Raw genomic sequence first — 20,841 nt, 5'->3', positions numbered from 1 at the left:
CTTTGGGGGGAGCAACTGGCCAACCACATGGTTCATATCTGGTATGATAACATGGCGGTTTTACATGTTATCAACTCCTTGTCATCCAGATCAGAATTAGTTATGAGTCTGGTGCGGGCATTTACATTGCGGTGCCTCTGGTTGAACATTCTATTTCTAGCATGACATGTTCCGGGGGTGTGCAATGGGGTGGCGGACGCTCTATCTTGCCAACAGATTGAACGCTTTCGTCAACTTGCTCCAGAAGCGGACCTTCAGCCAATGCGAATGCCCCAGGAACTTTGGCAGCTTGGGAAGCTGAAGCCGGTAGGGCGATTCAATTAGCATTGTCTCCGAGCACCCGGAGAGCTTATGAGAGGGCTGACTAGCAATATCGGGTGTTTTGGGGTGTGGTCGGGCTGCCAGATAGCCGGCTGGTCCCGGTGACGTACATTATACAGTTTTGTATTTATCAGAAGGATAGAGGGTTAGGGCGGAAGTCAATTAGGGGCCAGTTGGCGGCGCTGGCCTTTGTCAGTAAAACGCAAGGCCTGCCAGAACTTACAGGTGATTTTAGGGTCAGGAGAATGCTAGAGGGCTGGGCCAGAGAACGTGGGTCGCTGGCGGACGCCCGGCAACCCATATCTCCTTCAGTACTGCAAGGACTTTTTAAGGTTTGGCCAGGGGTGTGTTCATCCTCCTTTGAGGCCGCTCTTTTTCACGCGGCCTCTTTGGTGGCCTTCTTTCGTGTACTGCAGATTAGTGAATTAGTTCTGCAGTCAAAGAAGGACAATTCTGACCGGGCGTTGCATGCCAGTGACGTTAAATTTGAAGGGGAACAATTTCGCCTGACAGGCGATCCAAAACAGACCAGCATCGGAGGCGCACGCTTATTACAATCGGCCAATGTGTCACACCTGAGTTGTGCCCAGTTAAGGCATTAGAGCAGTATTTACATGTCAGGGGGGAGTGGATGGCCCCTTGTTTCGCCACAGCAATGGGTTTCCCCCTTGCAAAATATCAGTTCTGGGCAGTGACTGGTAGGGTGCTGACAGAGTTGGGATTAGGGGATGTTAAATTTGGGATGCATTCGTTCCGGATTGGTGCCGCTTCCACGGCAGCCGCAATGGGCTATTCACCCCCTGCTATACAGTGGATTGGCCGTTGGCGGTCCACAGCCTTTAAATCCTATGTGCGCCCATTGGTCACTTAGGTGGGGGGCGCTAGTAGTATTTCGTGCCCGTTGGTGACTATTTTCTGTTTTCCACGTGCTGTGGCTCGTAGGGAGAGGCGTCAGATCCTCATCTGCGGGCACAGTATGGTGTTCTGGGCAGCCCATCAGGCCAGGAGATCATCAGTTGGCACCCAGCTGGGCCTCAGCGAGTGGGCAACAGTGGAGTGGCTGGGTTGCCTTGGCCTCTGTTGGTCAGGGATCATGCCACTGTTGTTTAATGGTAGGAGGGCGCCTCCTCCGCACATCCTGGTCATCCACTTGGGTGGGAATGACCTGGGTTTGATGAAGGGGAAGGCCCTTTCTTTGCAGGCACAGGTGGATCTTCAGGCCATGAAACATAGATGGCCAGGAGTCATTTTAGAATGGTCAGCAATTTTGCCACATAGGGTCTGGCGTTACGCCTTGTCCCTTGGAGGGATCGAGCGGGCCAGACGCAAGGCCAACCGGGCCTTGCAGAAGGCCATGGAGGGGGGCTTGGGGATATTTCTTCCCCATCCAGGCATACGAGTCGAGAATGCTGACTTGTATCGGCCAGATGGGGTTCATTTATCTCAGTTGGGTAACCAGGCCTTTTTGGACGAACTAAGGCAGGGGTTGTAGTCAGCTCTGGGCCATCCGGTGGGTGCGAATGCCTAAGCAGAGGCTTGGCATTGGCAGTGGCAGGATGAGGTATTGGCCACAGTGTTTTGGCTCAGCACCTGTTGGTGCAGGTGGTCTGTATGAACAGCAGATGGGCTTTACAGCTCAGTGCTGGGAGTGCAGATCATGATAAAGCCTCACCGGGAGGATCTTTCCAGTGGGATCGATGCCGGCCTAGGTGGAGGTTGAGTTTGGGCCTGGCTGCTCATCACCACCCAGTATATATATTGGGCTCATGCTGGGGGCAGGGTGGCTTGCCCCTTTCAGGACAAGGTGGGGTCATGGGGCTGACCCCAGGGCTTGTCTTGTTAGGCCTTACCCCTTGCCAGTTTTAGTCCATTCAAGTTGTTTAAATAAAGCGGCCCTGTTTATCCAACATACTGTGTCAGCCTCTTCATTTCGACTGGGTGGGCAAACCATAAAACAGTAACATGTCAGAATTTGAGAAGGCCTGTTAATTATTCTATTGCTAATAAACTTGGGTAAAAAAAAAGGCATTTCTTTCCCAGAAGTTTTTCCTGTCCAACAAATTTACCTTTTAACATGTAACATAAATATATACATCATTCTAGTTTGCCATTAGGAAAAAATACATTAAAATATAATGGAAGATGGGTTTAGTATATGTAATTAAGTAGTATTGACTCACTGGTTAGTTTGTTACCCCATCTATATACCCCGCACATCCACATACATTGTGGAGGGCTGGCCAGGCTGCCCAGTGGCATAGACACCCTTGAAACAGATGGCATCCATGACACTGTTGGACTCTGTGACACTCTCTGCCGAACGTAACACGCAAAATGGAGTCTGGCAGCACCCTGGGCAGGCTGCTCCAGATCTAAGAATGCTATGTTCTCAAGGTCCACCCTATGTAAACCTTGGGCAAGTCAGATAGGTATGCATCAATCTCTTTGTCTCTGGGTTAGGTGTGGCCCCAACAGGGGCATAGCCAGGATTTTAAAAGTCAGGGGGATTTTTTAAAAGTCAGGGGGCACCCTTTCCCATTCCCTGTGGGGTTTGCTTTTTCTCATAAGCTTTCTTTTGGCAAAAAAGAGAGGGGAAAGCAGGCTGCACCCCAAAGGGCCCCCTGGAAGTCAGGGGTCCTTGCCTGGAAGTCAGGAGGCTGTGCCCTCACAGCCCCCCAATCTCCATGGCTACAGGCCTGGCCTCCAAGTTCAGGAGCAATCAGACAACTAGCTAATAACATAATGCTTTTCAGCTTCCACAGAATGCACAGACTAAAAAAAAAAAAACACAGTCTTTTTCTCTTGAAATTCTGCCTTCTCCCCCAACCTTTTGTCTCTATCAATAAATCTTTGGTTGTGTTAATAACCTACAAATGTCTCCTTTTAATATTTCAAGTTCCAATTCTAATTCCTCCTGCCTCCATCCCAGAAACTTCCTTCCTCCACCCAACTAATCTAATCATCCTACCCATCTTCAATTCTTCCCTTTTTCACGCAATGGGCTATCAGCACTTGTTAGTCACACCCAAACCCATCACCTTGGCATCCCAAGACCTTTTGTCTGTCTTAGCAAAACCCATCTTTTCACCCTTACCCACATTGTCTCACAACTTCAAAATCCAATCTTATATTGTTCCAAGGAGCATCCTGAGAATCTATGCCCTGAAGATATATTTTTGCCTACTTGTGGACACACTCTGGACACAGTGTGTCTGTCTTGGTGCCCTCAGACTTGCACCCCCAAATACATTTGGGTACTCCCCACAGTAGCATGCTGGTTGTTCTGCTGCTCGTCTCCAGGGGCTTCAACTCTCCAGGGCAGGTAGCTGTCAATCTTTCCCCAAACAATCTCATCCCTTATCTGTTCTGCTAATTCCTATTTTCTGGCAATTCTTGTGTGTGTGGTAGTTTAATTCTCTTTCTGTGTACTTTTGATATATTATTCTTATTTTTAATAAAATCCCTTTCTACTTAAAATTGGTTTGATCATTTCAAAATCTCTCTCTGTCTCTAGAGTTATTACCAGTATACGCTATGTGGAGAGTTCTGCTCCATAAAAGCTCTATCAGAGTCAGTCTTTGCTAAATTCCCCATACAAAGAGGAAACCTCCAAAATTTCTGGTGACAGGTTTCCATAAGATTTTACCAATAATGTCTACATACACAGGCCTGGTGCTGGGGTTTCCAGCGTCCCAGGCCAAAATCCACCCCACCCCCCCCACCCCGCCCAGAGCCTGCCTAGTCGCCCTGAGCCTGCCTTGGCGGGGAGGGCGGGGTATAAATAAAAATATTATTATTATTATTATTATTATTATTATTATTATTATATTTATTTTTCATGCGAGCATAGTACGCGCGGCCTGATGACATCACCAGAAGTGATGTCATCAGGCTATGCACAGCATGTGCAGCCTCCCCCATTCTCAGCTCTCTCCCACTTTGAAGTGGAAGAGGTCTGGGCACCCCCGACCTCACAAAGGCTTGCAAAGCCTTGGCAAGGGTGGGAGGACAGTGGGCACACTCAGAGATGCTGGCTCTGCACTCGCTCGCTCCCCGCCCCCCACCTTGCTGAAGCCTTGGCGAGGTTGAAGACAGCAAGTGCATTCGCTGCCACACTGCCTCCCCCAACTTTGCTGATGCTGGGGGAGTGTGGCAGTGGTGAGGACAGGGGGCATGGGCGGGGAGCTTTGGCAAGGTCAGGGGCAGGCAATGAGTGCACTCAAAGCCAGCAGCTCTGAGTGCGCCTGCTTTCTTCCCAACCTTGCGGAGGCTTTGCAAGCCTTTGCAAGGTTGGGAAGTTAGCAGCACTGGATGCGGCAGAAGAGGGGACGCCTCTTGGAACCCCTAGGCCTGTGGTGCCCCTAGGCGGTCGCCTAGTTAGCCTACTCCCATGCGCCAGCCCTGTACATACAGGTTTCCTATTCTGGTCATTCTTTTTACTCTCTCTAACAGCAGTCCTAAGTAGGTTTCTTTGTCTGTCTATATTTATTAAAACATTTATACTTTGCCTTTTGTCTTGGTTCAGAATACTCCTCAGGTCTACTCAATGTGGCTTATCTGGAGAAAAGTGTTTTAGGATTGCACACTCTTTCCTCTTTCTTGTGGTTTTAACTTGTACTAATGCCATGTACAATGGTTTTAACATGCCTTATTCCGATCGTAAATTCCATACATAATGCATTCTAGAGTTGGATATTGCTGTTTCTGTTGTGGTTTCCAACAAATATGCCAATGTCTTTTTTAAAAGAAAAAAACAAGAAGAGAATGTGTTTGTTGTCAGTCTTGAGGGCTCATTAGAATATTTCAAAAATGGAGCAATGTCATTAAAATCTCAAACTGAAATTAGCTGTTACAAAGACCACATTACTGCCACAAAAAACAGCCGGTCTGCATCTTTTCTCTCCTCTCTAATAAGTTTGTAAACATCATTGAATCACTAATTTCCTGCTTCACAAAAAGCAACTAGTGATGTGGAAAGCTAGACAGTGTGCTCACAATATGACTGGATGTCATACAGTTTGGTTTACTAAGTTAGAGAGGAGAAAATATAAGGTTACCTAGGTCTGCATTCTTGAGTAATACTGACGCAGTGGCCCTTTTCAAACTGCTTTTGAATTGTTTTAGTAACTGGATTCCTAATGGACTTTTTTCTGTCATTACAGACAGACCCATTTTAGTAGCCAGCTACTAGGAAAATTTATTTACCTGCTCATATAAACCTGCTTGTGTCAGGTTAGCAAACCTTGGTTGAGCCAGTTTTGAGGGAAACTGCTTTTTTCCATTTTCTACCCCTTCGTTGTTCTTCTGAATCACTGTGATGTGCTGTTTAAAATGCTCATAATGTTTTCTACAATAATATTTTCCCCATCCACCCATTTTTGCAGTGTAATCTTCCTTGGACTTTTTTTTTTAACATTCTAAGTTGAGAGTTATAGAACTAAACCGATATAGTACTTTAGTGCTATAATGACACCATTGATGCTGCTATAGCACTGGAGTGCTATATTTTTTTAGTGCAATAGTGCTCAACTTAGAACATTTTTTTAAAAGTCTGAGGAAGATTGTTCAGCAAAAAACAGGCAGTGGTGGGGGATTGTGCAGCAAAAAAAGGGCATCACTGATTGAATTTACCATAGTGCTTCAGAGATGGCTCATTAATGGAAGGAAATTAGCTGTATGAAATCCCCATTCCTGTATCACTTTACTTGAAATCAGGCCAACAACATATAACATCCAGTTTAGAGTGGTAATGTGTAAAGGTAGAATTTAGAATGGTAATGTGTTTATACTTCCACATTCAAATGCAATCTTGCATGATATCTAATTTTATAGCAGAGGGTTCAGACATACTGAATGTTTGCAAGAAGGATACAAAGGTAGTTTCTTAACAATAAATATTTGTCTTTGGTACAGTTTTGTTGCATAAACCACATGTTCTTAAATTAGGCCACAATAAAAAGTAAAGATTTCCAACTGGCCAGGGGAAAAAAATGTCCTGTCCCTTTAACAGTCATTTAATATGTAGAAATATGCAGCTGAAGTTTTCCATGGCATGAAAGTAAATAATTGATGTGGTGCAGATCAAACTGATTTTAAAGGGACAGGTAAAGGGATCAGTTTAATGCTGGAAATTTTAAACAAAACATGAATGATGTTGTGTGACCTGTGTCTCTTCCTGGGGCTTTTTTTTTCTCAAGAAGGAGGAAATAGCAACTGTGAAGGACCCCAAATTTGGACTGGAACTGCAGTGATGGGGAAAGGGGGTGTAACTCTTCCTCTTCCATGTGATTGTGCTGATTGAAATTAACACCTGATGTTAATAGCTCTGAAGGACAGAGGTAGAGCCAGCTCAGTGTAGTGGCTAAGAGTGTGGACTCTAATCTGGGAGAACTGGGATTGATTCCCCGATCCTCCACACATAGCTGCTGGTGTAGCCTTTTGTGAGTCACAGTTTTTGCAGAGCTGTACTCTCAAGAGCAGTTCAAAAAAGAGCTCTCAGATGCACCTACCTCACAGGGTGTCTATTGTGGGGAGGGGAAGGAAAAGGGGATTATAAACTTCTCTGAGTGAAGGGCAGGGTATAAATCCAATCTCTTCTTCTTTCTTTCAAAGATTGCTATTGCCCTTTTTTAAAATGCTGGAATGACTGAATCCCAGATTTGATTTTTGCAACATTTCATCTGTCATGGTCCCGAATGTTCCTAAAAGAAATTAAACACAAGACATAAGGTGATCGGTTGACATTTAGTCATATGGCAGAAGAGCATTTCAAAGTAGAATAGAAGGAACCAAGTCCATGCTATGGTTTAGAGAAGATGGCCATCAAATGCCCATTTAGAAATAACAATTGTCTTGTTTCTTCCTGTCATTATTCGTGAACTAGAAGTAAGGCCCATTGTGAATAAAAATACAACGGACTCTAGAAGGAGGCTCTGGATGAGTGCCCCATCCACCCTTGCTGTCTTCCCACCCACTCAAGTGAAGGCATTCATCCCCACACACACTTCAAGAAAAGTGGATCTCTGCCATCTGGAGAGCAGCTGTAATTCTGAGTGCTCTCCAGCTGTCACCTGGAGAGTGGCAACAGTGGTTCCTCAGAAAGAAATGGCATTGTATCTGTCTGAGGTCCCATCTCTCCTCAAACTTCACCCTCTCCAGGCCCCACCCCTTAAATCCTAACCTCAAGTTGGCAACTCTATCTCTTTCCCTTTATTTGCCCCTCTGACTTCAACTTTCCATCACCTTCCCCCTCCCTGCAGCTTTTATATAGAAAACGACAGTCTTTCTCCACAGTGGGGGGGGGGGCAACCAAGGCAGCTTACATCATTCTCCTCTCCCCCTCCCAATCTGAACAACAACCCTGTGAGGCAGGTTAGGCTGGAATTCTGTGACTGGTCCAAAATAATCCAGTCAGCTCCACAGCAAGAACCTGGGTCTGGCAGACCACACCCTGAAGTTCTAACTTGTATGCTCTCCTAAATGGCCACCACAAAATCTCCAAGAATTTTCCACCAACCTGGAAAGGTATCACTAAAGGCCTCTGGATGAGTGCTCCCCCCAGTCTTGCTGTCTTCCCACCCACTCAACTGAAGGCATTCACTCCCCGCCCCACCTCAAGGGGGTGATCTCTGCCATTCTGAGTGATCTACAGCCCTCACCTGGAGATTGGCAACAATGGTTCCTCAGGAGGAAATAGCTGGTTTGGAGGGTGGCCTTTTCTGAGGCCCCATCCTTCCTCACACGCAATCCTCTCAGGCTCCACCCTTCAAAACTGGAGTTGGCAACCCTATCTCCTTCTCAGCCAGCCATCCTGGGATGAATCCGAGGGGAGGAGGGAGACAGGGAATCAGGAAAGAGGCAGGAAAGTCAGAAAATAAGCTCCCTGGCTTATTTTGGCAGCCTTCATAGGCTGTCTGTATTGGCAGGCCATCTGTGTGGGCTGTTGATAGGGTGGAAGGTGAAAGACTCTGACTGAGTTGCGATCAGGCAATGGTTTCTGGAGTGCCTTGCTGTCTTCCCACCCACCCAAGTGAAGGCATTATTTCCCCCCACACACACATACCTCAAGGGGAGTTGGCCTGGAGTTGACAACCCAGGCTCTACATGAGAAAAGGACAGTTTTTCTTCACGGGGGTGGGGAGAGCAGATCCAAGCACCTGGAGGTTGGCAACAGTGGTTCCCTGGGAGGAAATGGCTGGTAGCATCAAGCAGCTGACACTGTGAGGAAAGTCATTGCAAGCCTCCCTTTCGTTCCCTCTGAAGTGACCCCTCCCTGCTGTGTACAAACATTCCTTGTCAGTTGAAGAGATATTAACTGCTACTATTTGTGAGGATTAAAGGGAGGAAGGCAGACAGACAAAATGAAATAAAAAGACTAAAAGACAGAAATACAGAGAAAGAATGAGAGAAAGAACAGAAGGGGGAGGTAGAAAAAAGAGGGGGAGAAAGGAGTGAAATAAAAATGAGAAGAAGGAAGATAGACAGGGCCCTGAGGAGAGGCAATAGTGATCACTAAGCCCTCAGCAGAGAACTGTCCCCCTCAGATGTCAGTGGTCATCTGATTGTGTTCTTGCCTGATAGGGCCAGTGGTGAATGGGGGAGGGCATAGGGCGGGGGACAGGACAGTGAGCCAATGTGAGGCCAGATGGGCCAGTGGCTCATGGAGTGTAGGCTTAGCCAGTGAGTGGCTTGGATTTGGCTTCACCAGAGGACTTTTAGGCTTTTATTATAAAGGATACAGAGGAACAATGCCCACCTAATGATACTGACTAAAAAGGAGTTAACATTAAAGACCCATAGAGATCAGGGGCTAATGGTGGTCTTGGGCAGATTACTCTCTCTCAACCTAACCTATCTCACAGGGTTGTTGTGAAGATAAAATGGAGGAAGTGAGATCCCTGTATGCTGTCCTGAGGTTTTTTTTTTTTGAGAAAGGGAAGGATAAAAAACTAACCAACCAACCAAATAAACAAATACATAAATAAAGGATTTTGTGATGATTCTAGTAATCTTTTCTGAAGATTCACTTCACATTTTGACCTGCTTCACACATATATGTTCATCACTTTATTTCTTCTTATCTGATTAATGTAAATGTCATTGTAATGATTTTACTGGTAGTGACTGTACACTGTACTGATTATCTGGTGGCTGGATGCACTGTGAACTAACTCCATGGGAAAACATTGTATCTGAGGTGATATGACAGTTCTGTGACGATCCATTCATCCATGCAAATTACTAATTGATTTCCATTATCAAGGATAGACTACCCTAAATTGAATTCTGGACCTCAGATATAGCAAAACTTGAATAAACTTTGAGCTACATATTTCTATGTATATTCACAGGATTATTGGAGGAGGGGAGAACGGCATTGAATTTCCATTGTGGAGAAAAGCAGGGTATAAATAAATATAAGAAAACGATACCGCTTGATTTTTGTACATGGAGAAGAGATGAAAATATATTCATACTATTGCAAACTATTGTATCTGAAGTGATGTGATTGTTCTGTGGTGTCCTACCTGTTCTGGCCCATTCACATATATAAATTTCCATCTTGCATCAATGAATGTGTAATCCAGCCATTAAAATGCCATTACTGTTCTGTCTTCCAAAACCACATAAGTGCCATCAATGAAAACCAAAGCATAGTCACTCAGGGATCATGTTCCATTGACTTTAGTGTGACTTCTGTGCATAACTGTGCACTAGATTGTAGCTATAATTACTGTATCCATTCACTCTTTTCACTATTCATGTAGAAGATCTGAAGTGTACACAGAACTCCATAGTAACAGGATAACTCCCATTCTCTTCAATGGCTTCTTTGTACACAATGAAGTTGTGTGCATGCTGGACTTCTTCATATCATTGCTGATGTGTTTCTTTTATCAGATGTCTATAGCCAAGGAAAGTGGACTTTAAGGGTGGAATCTATGAAGCACCGCCTGTGTTCAAGGTTCATTAAAATAAAAGAGTGATGTTCAGGAAGAGGGCTTGATGGATCATGAATTATAATGGGACCTGTGTAATTGCTGGCCGAACCATTGCAGTCTAATACAAAGTCATAATAGCTCTTGAAGTAACTATGAATATTAAAAAAGATTACATAAATGTAAGCAAATCAAAGCCAAATGACATGGCTTTGAACAAAGAAACAAAGTATTATGTACCATGAGAACCACAACTCTATTAATTTTCACTAATTAGCTTTGGATGTGGGGTGCTATGATGAAGCTGCAGTTTTTGAATGTCAGACTTTTTAAAAATTAGAAATAGTAGACAAAAGCACTGAGTGTAAGCATTTTTTAAGTTTTCAAAAGCTAGGATCCAAAGCAGTTTTTCAAAAGCAGTCTCCCTTCAAGACCTACCCAAGGGTAAAGAAGGCTTCCAGAATGGCTCTTCCAGAAAGACTCTCTGATCATACATAGGGGGTCTGGTTCATGGACAGATCTGCAGTGCAGTCCTAAGTTTAGGGATGTGCAAAAAAAAAAAAATGGAAATATTCGGATTTGGAAATATACGGAAGGCAAAATATTCAGAATACCGTATATTTCCGAATACCAGTATTCGGAAATAGCCCAATATATGCGAGATATACTTCCATTCCTGAATATATGGCCCCATTATACCCTATGGGCCATTGAACTTTGAGGGAAAGCCCCCAAATTTGCAGGAAACCTGCAGGGGACTCTCCGTTACAAAACCCCCAAGATCCAAAAAGATGGGCCAGGGGGTCCCATTCCAGGTGCACTAAAAGAGGGTGCTGCTATCCCACCATTATACTCTATGGGCCATTGAAATCAATGGCAACATAGGGTACACCAATGGCCGCTGGAGGACAGGGGAGTTGCGGGAGAGCCTCCCAAACTGCAGGGAACCAGCAGGGGACTTTCCCCTACAAAACCCCCAAATTCCAAAAAGATTGGGCCAGGGGGTCCCTGTCTTTGGGCTCCCCAAAAGGCCCATTGCCACCAATGCTGGGGAAAGCCCAATTAGCCACTTCCTCCACTATAATTGCTGTGGGAAAAGTGACTCTGGCCAGAAGGAGGTTTGAGGGAGAGCCCCAAAAACTGCAGGGCAGCTTCAGGGGACTCCCCCACATGCAACCCCCGTGGCACAAAAAGACTGCACCTATCTGTGGGCACCCCTAAAAGAACATTGCTCCCAATGGTGAGAAAAAACCACTTCCATTAGCCATTTCCCCCAATGTAATTATCGTGGGAAAAGTGACTCTGGGGTGCAGGGATTTTGGGGGAGAGCCCCCCAAAACTGCTGTGCAGCTTCAGGGGACTGTCCCACACAAAACCCACAAGGCCCAAAAAGAAATTGGACCAGTAGGTCCAATTGCTGGGGCACCCAAAGCCAAACTTAACTTCAAATCAGAGAATCTCTATAGGACCCCAATGCACTAAATTCATCCATCTATTATATATGCACCCTGGCACCAATAAACCCAGTCGTCAACTTCAGTGCCACACAAAACACAGTCTGCTCAAGGACTGCGCTGCAGACCTGGATACAGCAAACCCAGATGTCAGCTCTCCAGCCCTGCCCCAAACAACGCGAGAAGAGCAGGCCAAGCACACCAACCATACTGGTTCTGGGTCTCTCACCCAGATGCCAACTTCCCTGCCACAGAACGCACAATCTACAGATGCCAGATCTCCAGAATTGCCCCAAACAACACAACTCTCATGTTGGTTCTGCATCTCTCACCCGGATGCCAGCTTCCCTGACACAGAACGTACAATCTACAGATGCCAGCTCTCCAGACCTGCCCCAAACAATGCAAGGAGAGCTGGCCAAGCACACCAACCACACTGGTTCTGAGTCTCTCACCCAGATGCCAACTTCCCTGCCACAGAACACACAATCTACAGATGGCAGCTCTCCAGCACTGCCCCAAACAACACAACTCTCAGACAACAAAAGCAGTGGACCACACTGATACAGTGCTCCACATCTGTATCTGACACAAAGCAAGAAGCATTTAGACTTACCTTGAGCGATGGATGGTTGGCTGGTCTACGCTCTTTGGCGTTACCCAGAGTGCACTATGAGGAGGCAAGCCAGAGTCGCACCCCAAATGAGGAAGATCACTGCGAGGGCCTCAGATTATGAGAGGAAGGGAACCATTCCTTCTCTCTCAGCTCAGCAGCAATACACCAGCTATCACTGTCCCAGTTAGAGGGACTTCAGCTTAGGTATGGCTGCTGGCTGCCTGTCATCATCACTGGCACCTCCCTCTTCCTTCCTCCTGCCCTTGAAAAAAAATGGCTGGGCCTGTGGTTGCTGTCAGTTATAGTGGGGGCTGCAATGGCCCTTTCAGTATTATTAAGCATGTGTGGATGGGGACTGGGGAAATATGGATTTCTTTTCAGATTTTAAATCAGCATTCACTTTTGGTTTGGGGATAGCATGAAGGGAGGGGGGGTGCCAATCAATTTGTGAGTGAGTTTTTGGGCTGTCTTTGGACTCTATGTTTAGTGGCAGAATGTTTTACAACCACCTTCCAAGTACGGACCAAGAGATGCAGGAACAAGTAGGTGCTCACTTCAGTCAATCTCAAAGTCAATGTTTGGGGAGCTGAACAGAGGCAAGTTGGCCTTCAAGAAGACCAACTGCTTAATTGTCCAGGGTTACAGGATATTGCGATGTGGGCAGACAATGTCTCCTGGGCCACGGAGGAGAGAGCTGGCCAGACCGCCTCCTTCGTAGTCCAGTAGTTCAAAGGACATGTGTCCTGCGAATCATAGGGCTCCAAAAGATAGTCCCTCACCATCGCAGCACCCGTCTCCGCTCTCAGGGGCCTACCGCTCCCAGAGAGGCCAATGAGCCGCTCGATGAGTGTCATCACGGCACTCTTCTTGGCGTGAGTCTGGTGGGAAACACTGCCTTGCCAGGGAGGTTGGGAATGAACAGCAGTGGAAGTGGCAGATGAGCTGTTTTCACCACCTCCTCCTCCTCAGCTACCGGCACTGAACCTGCCTTGATTTTGCAGCGCTCAACCTTCTGGGAGAGCTCGTCTAGCCAGCGATTGAGCTCGTTGGCCCGCTCGGCAATCTTGCTCTTAAGGCGCGGGTCTAACATGGCTGCCATCATGTAGACCTTATCCTGGGTGAGAGGCTGAAAGCAGGCCTCAAGCCCTTCCTGCAGCCTAACAATCAGGGCAAACATTACTGGAAGAATGTCTGCACGGCCTTGAGTTGGCACTAGAAATGAGGCCAGGTCCTCACAGGCTATGTGGACCATGGGGACGACCAGTGCGATGCTTGCTGTATCAGATGAGAACATTTCTGTGTAGGTCTTGAAGGGCCCAAGAACCTCCACAGTCTGAGAAATGACCACCTAATCCTCTTGCGTGAGACAGTTCTCTTCCCAAAAGACCCTTGTTTCAGAGACAAAGGCATCCAAGGCTGCTCTCTGCTCCACCATGCACTCCAGAATGGCGCAGGTGGAGTTCCAGAGCGTGCTGACATCACCAATCAGGTGGTGCCCTGGCACGCCTGTCATTGTTTCTCATGCAGCCAATATGAGTCCGTATTGCTGCATGAGAAGTGAGCCATGATGTACTGACACTTCTGGAGCAGAAGTCGGTACTCATGGGTCGCGGCGAGATATCGACGATCATTGCTTTTTGTCTGGTCCAGTGCATCCTTAACCACAAGGTGGAGAAGGTGGGCCACACAAGGTAGGCATTTTAGGTCCTGATGCTGGACAGCCACCTTGATGTTGGAGCCACCATCAGTCACGAAGCCCATGGTGATGTCCCTGCCTACCCAGTCCTCTAACTGCCATGATAGGGTGGCTCCGAGATTGTCTGCCATGTATGGCACATTGACTAATTTGGTGTGCAGCAAGGCTTAGCGGTAGCTGGCCCAGCAGCCCTGGCCCTGCCTACTGCTAGTGCCACCCCCACCCTGCAACTCACTGGGTTGCCACCAATGCACAGTCAGGGAAAGATACCCTTCAAACACATGTGGGGAGCTCCAGAGACCTGACGTGAAATGAACAGTTCCCCCGGCAGCACGGGACAAATGCTCCTTCACCACATAACTGGTCACCCTGAAAACAGATGACACAGTGGTCCCGCTAACAGTGGTTCTAGCAGGAACTTTGTACCAGAGCACAAGGTACTCAAGCAACCCTAGCACTCCAGGATTCTCGACCACAGAAAATGGAAGCCCTTGGGCGACCGCCCTGGCAAGGTTCCAGGCAATAATTCTCCTGCCATATCTCATTCCCCCTCTTGGCACAGAGGTGCCACCCCAATCAAATATATCAGGCAGAGATGCCTGGCATCCCTGCCCTGTCGCAGAACTCTCCTGGAGAGCTCTGGAGGTAGTCATGGTGGGATGGACCTCCTGGCTGGGTGGTGTTGGCTGCTTGGGCACCCCAGCACCAGCCTGCTTCTCCCCCTTAAGAAGCGCTGCCAGGTGGTGCTTCCACAGGTAGTTCCACATTCTCCCCGAAGTCAGGTAGGCAGGGTCCCACCCACTACTGATCCGGGCCCTGCACAGCTGGCACTGCGCATAGCGTGGATCCTCCATAAGCCGGAAGTGCTTCCAGACATTGGAGGTGTATGGATGCCCAAGCTGACCAGCAGCTTTGGTGTCCACTGGAGTCACCTCCTGTGAGGTGCTCGGGGCAGATGCATTGTGTCTTGGGATGGCAGGAGAGGCTGGCCGCCAGGGGGAAGTAGGCAGAGATGGCAGCACTTCTTGTGTCTCCATCTCTTCCCCCTCCACCCCATGTGGCCTCCCCTCCCGGCCATCCCCTGAAGGCCCACTGGTGCCCAAAGGAACAGAAGAAGAGGGCTGGTCCTCCTCAACCAGCTTCTCTTCCAGCTCTGGAGGTAGTTACAATGGGACGGAGCTCCTGGCTGGGTGGTGTTGGCCGCTTGGGCACCCCAGCACCAGCCTGCTTCTCCCCTTTAAGAAGCACTGCCTGGTGGTGCTTCTGCAGGTGGTTCCGCATCCCCTGTCACTGTGCATAGCGTGGATCCTCTGTAAGTTGAAAATGTGTGCAGACTTCGGAGGTGTATGGATGCCCAAGCTGACCAGCAGCTTTATTATCCACTGGAGCAACCTCCTATGAGGTGCTCAGGGCAGACACATCATGTCTTTCCAGTTAAAACAATTTTATTGGTAACATATGGTAATAAATCTATTTCTTACATCTTTAATAACTTCTTTTATCTATCCCATATATTACTTTCTACCCACCCCTCCCCCCGTTACTTGACCCCCACCGGTGTTATTTACTTAAAATGCTACTATTTAAAGGTAACCTTAACTATTAAAACAAAAATTTATATTCTTCTTCTTTCTAAAATTTAATCATTATCAAAAATTGTCCAATGTCCTCTTATTTGCCACTCTTTTTCTACATATCTTCTAAACTTTTTCCACTCCGTCTTAAAAACTTCTCAATCATAGTCTCTTAATATTCTTGTTAATTTGTCCATTTCACTCCATGTCATAACTTTTATAATCCAATCCCATTTCTCTGGTATTTTTTCTTGCTTCCACAACTGCGCATATAATGTCCTAGCAGCTGAGAGCAAGTACCAAATTACAGTTCTATCTTCTATTGGAAATTTTTCCATTTGTAATCCCAACAGAAAAGTCTCTGCAACTTTCTTAAATTCATATCCCAAGATCATAGAAATTTCTTGCTGAATCATCTGCCAATACTTTTTTGCTCTTTCACAAGTCCACCAGAAAGAACCTTCATGTTTTTTACACTTCCAACATCTGTTTGGCATCTTATTGTTCATCTTTGCCAATTTTTAGGCGTCATATACCATCTATACATGATTTTAAAAAAGTTCTCTTTAATACAATGACACGTCGAAAGCTTCATAGATTTCTTCCACAAGTATTCCCAAGTTTCCATCTGTATTTCTTTATTTACATTAATTGCCCATTTAATCATTTGAGATTTCACTACTTCATCCTCCGTAGACCATTTTAAAAGTAATTTATATTTTTTATATATGTTGCATTTGGAACTAATCATATTTATTATTCAACTCTTCAGCAGTTTTCAATTCTATTTTGCCACTTTGTATTTTTAATAATTGATTATATGACAACCACTTTTCTTCACCTATCTCAGCTGTTATTTTTATTACTTCAGCTGGCACTATCCACAACGGTCTTCTCTCATCTCCATATTTCTTATATTTCATCTATGTATTTAGCAAATTATTTCTTATATAATGGTGAGAGAAAAAAACGTCCATCTTCTTTTTTCCATAATACAAATATGCGTGCCAGACAAATTTATTTCCGTGACCTTCCAACACTAAAAGTTTTTTGTTTAACAGCATTATCCATTCTTTTATCCACATTAAACAAACTGCTTAGTGATATAATTTTAAATTTGGTAGTTGAAATCCACCTCTCTCTTTTGCGGCTGTCAAAATTTTCATTTTGATTCTTGATTTCTTCCCAGCCCACACAAATTCTGAAATTTTTCTTTGCCATTTATCAAATTGTTTACTATCTTTTACAATGGGAATCGTTTGAAACAAATACATTATTCTTGGTAGAATATTCATTTTAATTGCAGCTATTCTACCCAGCAATGACAAATTAAGTTTATTCCATTTTAACATATCTTCATACATTTTATGCCATAGCTTCTCATAATTATTTTTAAACAGATCAATATTCTTCATTGTTATTGCCACACCCAGATACTTTACCTTGGAGGTGACTTCACAGCGTGTTAGTCTCTGCAATTCTTGTTGCTTATTTATTTGCATATTTTTACATAGAAGTTTTGATTTTTCTTTATTAATACAAAGTCCCACCAACTCCCCATATGCTTGTATTTTGGCTAACAACAAAGGTGTGACTTGTAGGGGGGTTTCATTTATAAACATTATATCATCTGCAAATGCTCTATATTTGTAAGTAAATCCTTTTATTTTTAATCCTTCTATTTCTTTATCTTCTTGGATCTGCATCAGTAATATATTTCAAGAGTCATTATAAACAACAATGGGGAAAGCGGACAACCTTGTCTTGTACCTTTGCTAATGATATTGGATTTCTATCCCGCCCTCCACTCCGAAGAGTCTCAGAGCGGCTCACAATCTCCTTTACCTTCCTCCCCCACAACAGACACCCTGTGAGGTGGGTGGGGCTGGAGAGGGCTCTCACAGCAGCTGCCTTTCAAGGACAACCTCTGCCAGAGCTATGGCTGACCCAAGGCCATCTCAGTAGGTGCAAGTGGAGGAGTGGGGAATCAAACCCGGTTCTCCCAGATAAGAGTCCGCACACTTAACCACTACACCAAACTGGTGTATCATATCTTCTGTAAGGTCTGCATTTATACATAGCCTTGCACATTGTTCAGTGGCTCCTTAGAAAGCTTGAGAGTCATGGAGTAAAAGGACAGGTCCTCTTGTGGATCAAAAACTGGCTGAGTAATAGGAAGCAGAGAGTGAGTATAAATGGGCAGTCTTCGCAGTGGAGGACGGTAAGCAGTGGGGTGCCGCAGGGCTCGGTACTGGGTCCCATGCTCTTTAACTTGTTCATAAATGATTTAGAGTTGGGAGTGAGCAGTGAAGTAGCCAAGTTTGCGGATGACACTAAATTGTTCAGGGTGGTGAGAACCAGAGAGGATTGTGAGGAACTCCAAAGGGATCTGTTGAGGCTGGGTGAGTGGGCGTCAACGTGGCAGATGCGGTTCAATGTGGCCAAGTGCAAAGTAATGCACATTGGGGCCAAGAATCCCAGCTACAAATACAAGTTGATGGGGTGTGAACTGGCAGAGACTGACCAAGAGAGAGATCTTGGGGTCGTGGTAGATAACTCACTGAAAATGTCAAGACAGTGTGTGTTTGCAATAAAAAAGGCCAACGCCATGCTGGGAATTATTAGGAAGGGAATTGAAAACAAATCAGCCAGTATCATAATGCCCCTGTATAAATCGATGGTGCGGTCTCATTTGGAGTACTGTGTGCAGTTCTGGTCACCGCACCTCAAAAAGGATATTATAGCATTGGAGAAAGTCCAGAAAAGGGCAACTAGAATGATTAAAGGGCTGGAGCACTTTCCCTATGAAGAAAGGTTGAAACGCCTGGGACTCTTTAGCTTGGAGAAACGTCGACTGCGGGGTGACATGATAGAGGTTTACAAGATAATGCATGGGATGGAGAAAGTAGAGAAAGAAGTACTTTTCTCCCTTTCTCACAATACAAGAACTCGTGGGCATTCGAAGAAATTGCTGAGCAGACAGGTTAAAACGGATAAACCAGGTTAAAACGGATAAAAGGAAGTACTTCTTCACCCAAAGGGTAAAGTGGAATTCACTGCCACAGGAGGTGGTGGCAGCCACAAGTATAGCCACCTTCAAGAGGGGCACCTTCAATATGGAGCAGAGGTCCATCAGTGGCTATTAGCCACAATGTGTGTGTATATATAAAATTTTTTGCCACTGTGTGACACAGAGTGTTGGACTGGATGGGCCATTGGCCTGATCCAACATGGCTTCTCTTATGTTCTTATGTTCAGTGTATATTGCTTTTATCATTCTTATAAAGCTTACTCCCAGCTCCATTTTCTCCATTATTGCAAACATAAAGTCCCAATTTAAATTGTCAAATGCTTTCTCTGCATCCGCAAAGAATAATGCTACTTCCTTTTCTGGATGTTTTTCATAATATTCTACAATATTTACAACAGTTCTGATATTGTCTCTTATTTGACTTTTGGGAAGAAACCCCGCTTGATCTTCCTTTATAAAATTTATCAAATGTTGTTTAAGCCGTTCTGCCAAAATTCTTGTATATATTTTATAGTCATTGTTTAATAGCGAAATTGGTCTCTAATTTTTTACATTCATAACATCTCTATCTTCCTTTGATATCAACAAAATAACAGCTTCCTTCCATGTGTTTGGTATTTTCCCTTTTATTCTTATCATGTTCATCAACTTCTGCAATTTCAGTATTAACTCATCTTTAAAAGTTTTAAAATATTTAGCTGTACATCCGTCTGGCCCAGGTGCCTTTCCATTTTTCATTGCATTAATTGCTTCTTCAATTTCTATTTTTCAATTGAATCATTCAAAACTTTTCACATATTTTTTGTTAAGGGTTCTATTTTTATCTTTTGTAGATACTCACCCATTTTAACACCTTTAAACAACTTGGCATAATACTTTAAAAATTCTCTTTTTATTCCCTCTTGGCCAACCACCTCTCTTCCATCTACCACAATTTTATTAATAATTTTATTTGCTCCCTCAAAAGATTTCTGCTGCAGTCTTTTCAAATTCCATTCCAATTCTTTATTTAACAAATGTCTCATTTGCGTTTGTAATATTGTAATTTCCCTTATAATTTTCTTTTTCCCTGGCCTTTTTCTCAACCCTCTTCTTTATTCTTTATTTCATTTTGAATGTCCAACAACTGGGGTTTTTTTGCTCTCTTATCTTTATTATTCAAAGTAATCAATATTCCTCTCATTACTGCTTTATAGGCATCCCAGACCGTCTGAAATTCTATATCCTCTTTGTCATTCATTTGAAAGAAAGCTTTAGTTGCATTTTCTAGATATGTCACTATTTCTTTATTCTGTAGTAAATCTTCATTCAATCTCCATCTTCTCAACTTCTTAGACAATTTTGTAATCCACATTATTGGGTTATGGTCAGCCCCAATTTTAGGTAAAATCTCTATTTTCCTTGTTATAAGACCTAAATCTTTAGTGCCCCACAACATGTCAATTCTGGAAAAAGTTTTATGTCTTGCTGAAAAAAAGGTATAGTCCCGCACTTCAGGGTTAAAGTTCCTCCATATGTCTTCCAGATTTTCTTGTTTGATCAATTCAAAAAAAAAACTTTGGCAATTTTCCTTCTTTGTTATTATTTTTTTTCCCCAGACCTATCCAGTAAGTTCTTAATTGTTCCATTAAAATCTCCCATTATTAAAACTTGGTCATAAGTCAGTTCATCAAATTGTTGTATAATGTATTTTTAAAAAGCATCCTTTGAACCATTAGGTGCATACAGTCCCAATAACAACTTTTTTTTGCATTTAATATTATTTCTACTGCTACAAATTTTCCATCTTTATCTTTAAACACTAATTTTGGCTCCAATTCTCTTTTAATATAAAAAAATCACTCTTCTTTTCTTCTGTTCAGCCAATGAAAAAAATTCTAACCCCAATTGTTTATTCTATAAAAAAATTGTAATCCTTTTGTTTAATATGCACTTTTTGTAAACAAACTAAATTACAATTTTGCTTTTTAATCCAATGAAATATTGCCCTTCTTTTTTGTGGTGAATTTAGTCCATTTACATTCCAAGACAATAATTTGTAATTCATCATGGTGCAAATTCTTTATGTTCTTCATAAAATCTACACAGTTCCTGTGCATTTGTAATTGTGATTCTTTTCCCCTGAAGTTCAAAGCTCAAACCTTCAGGTATTATCCATCTAAACCTCATTTCATTGTCCCGTAATTTTCCTGTCAGTTTTTTATATGTTCG

Source organism: Heteronotia binoei, chromosome 21 (assembly GCF_032191835.1).
Source record: "Heteronotia binoei isolate CCM8104 ecotype False Entrance Well chromosome 21, APGP_CSIRO_Hbin_v1, whole genome shotgun sequence".
Lineage (NCBI taxonomy): Eukaryota > Metazoa > Chordata > Lepidosauria > Squamata > Gekkonidae > Heteronotia > Heteronotia binoei.
The sequence above is the reverse complement of the archived record's forward strand: the minus strand, read 5'-3'. Positions refer to the sequence as shown.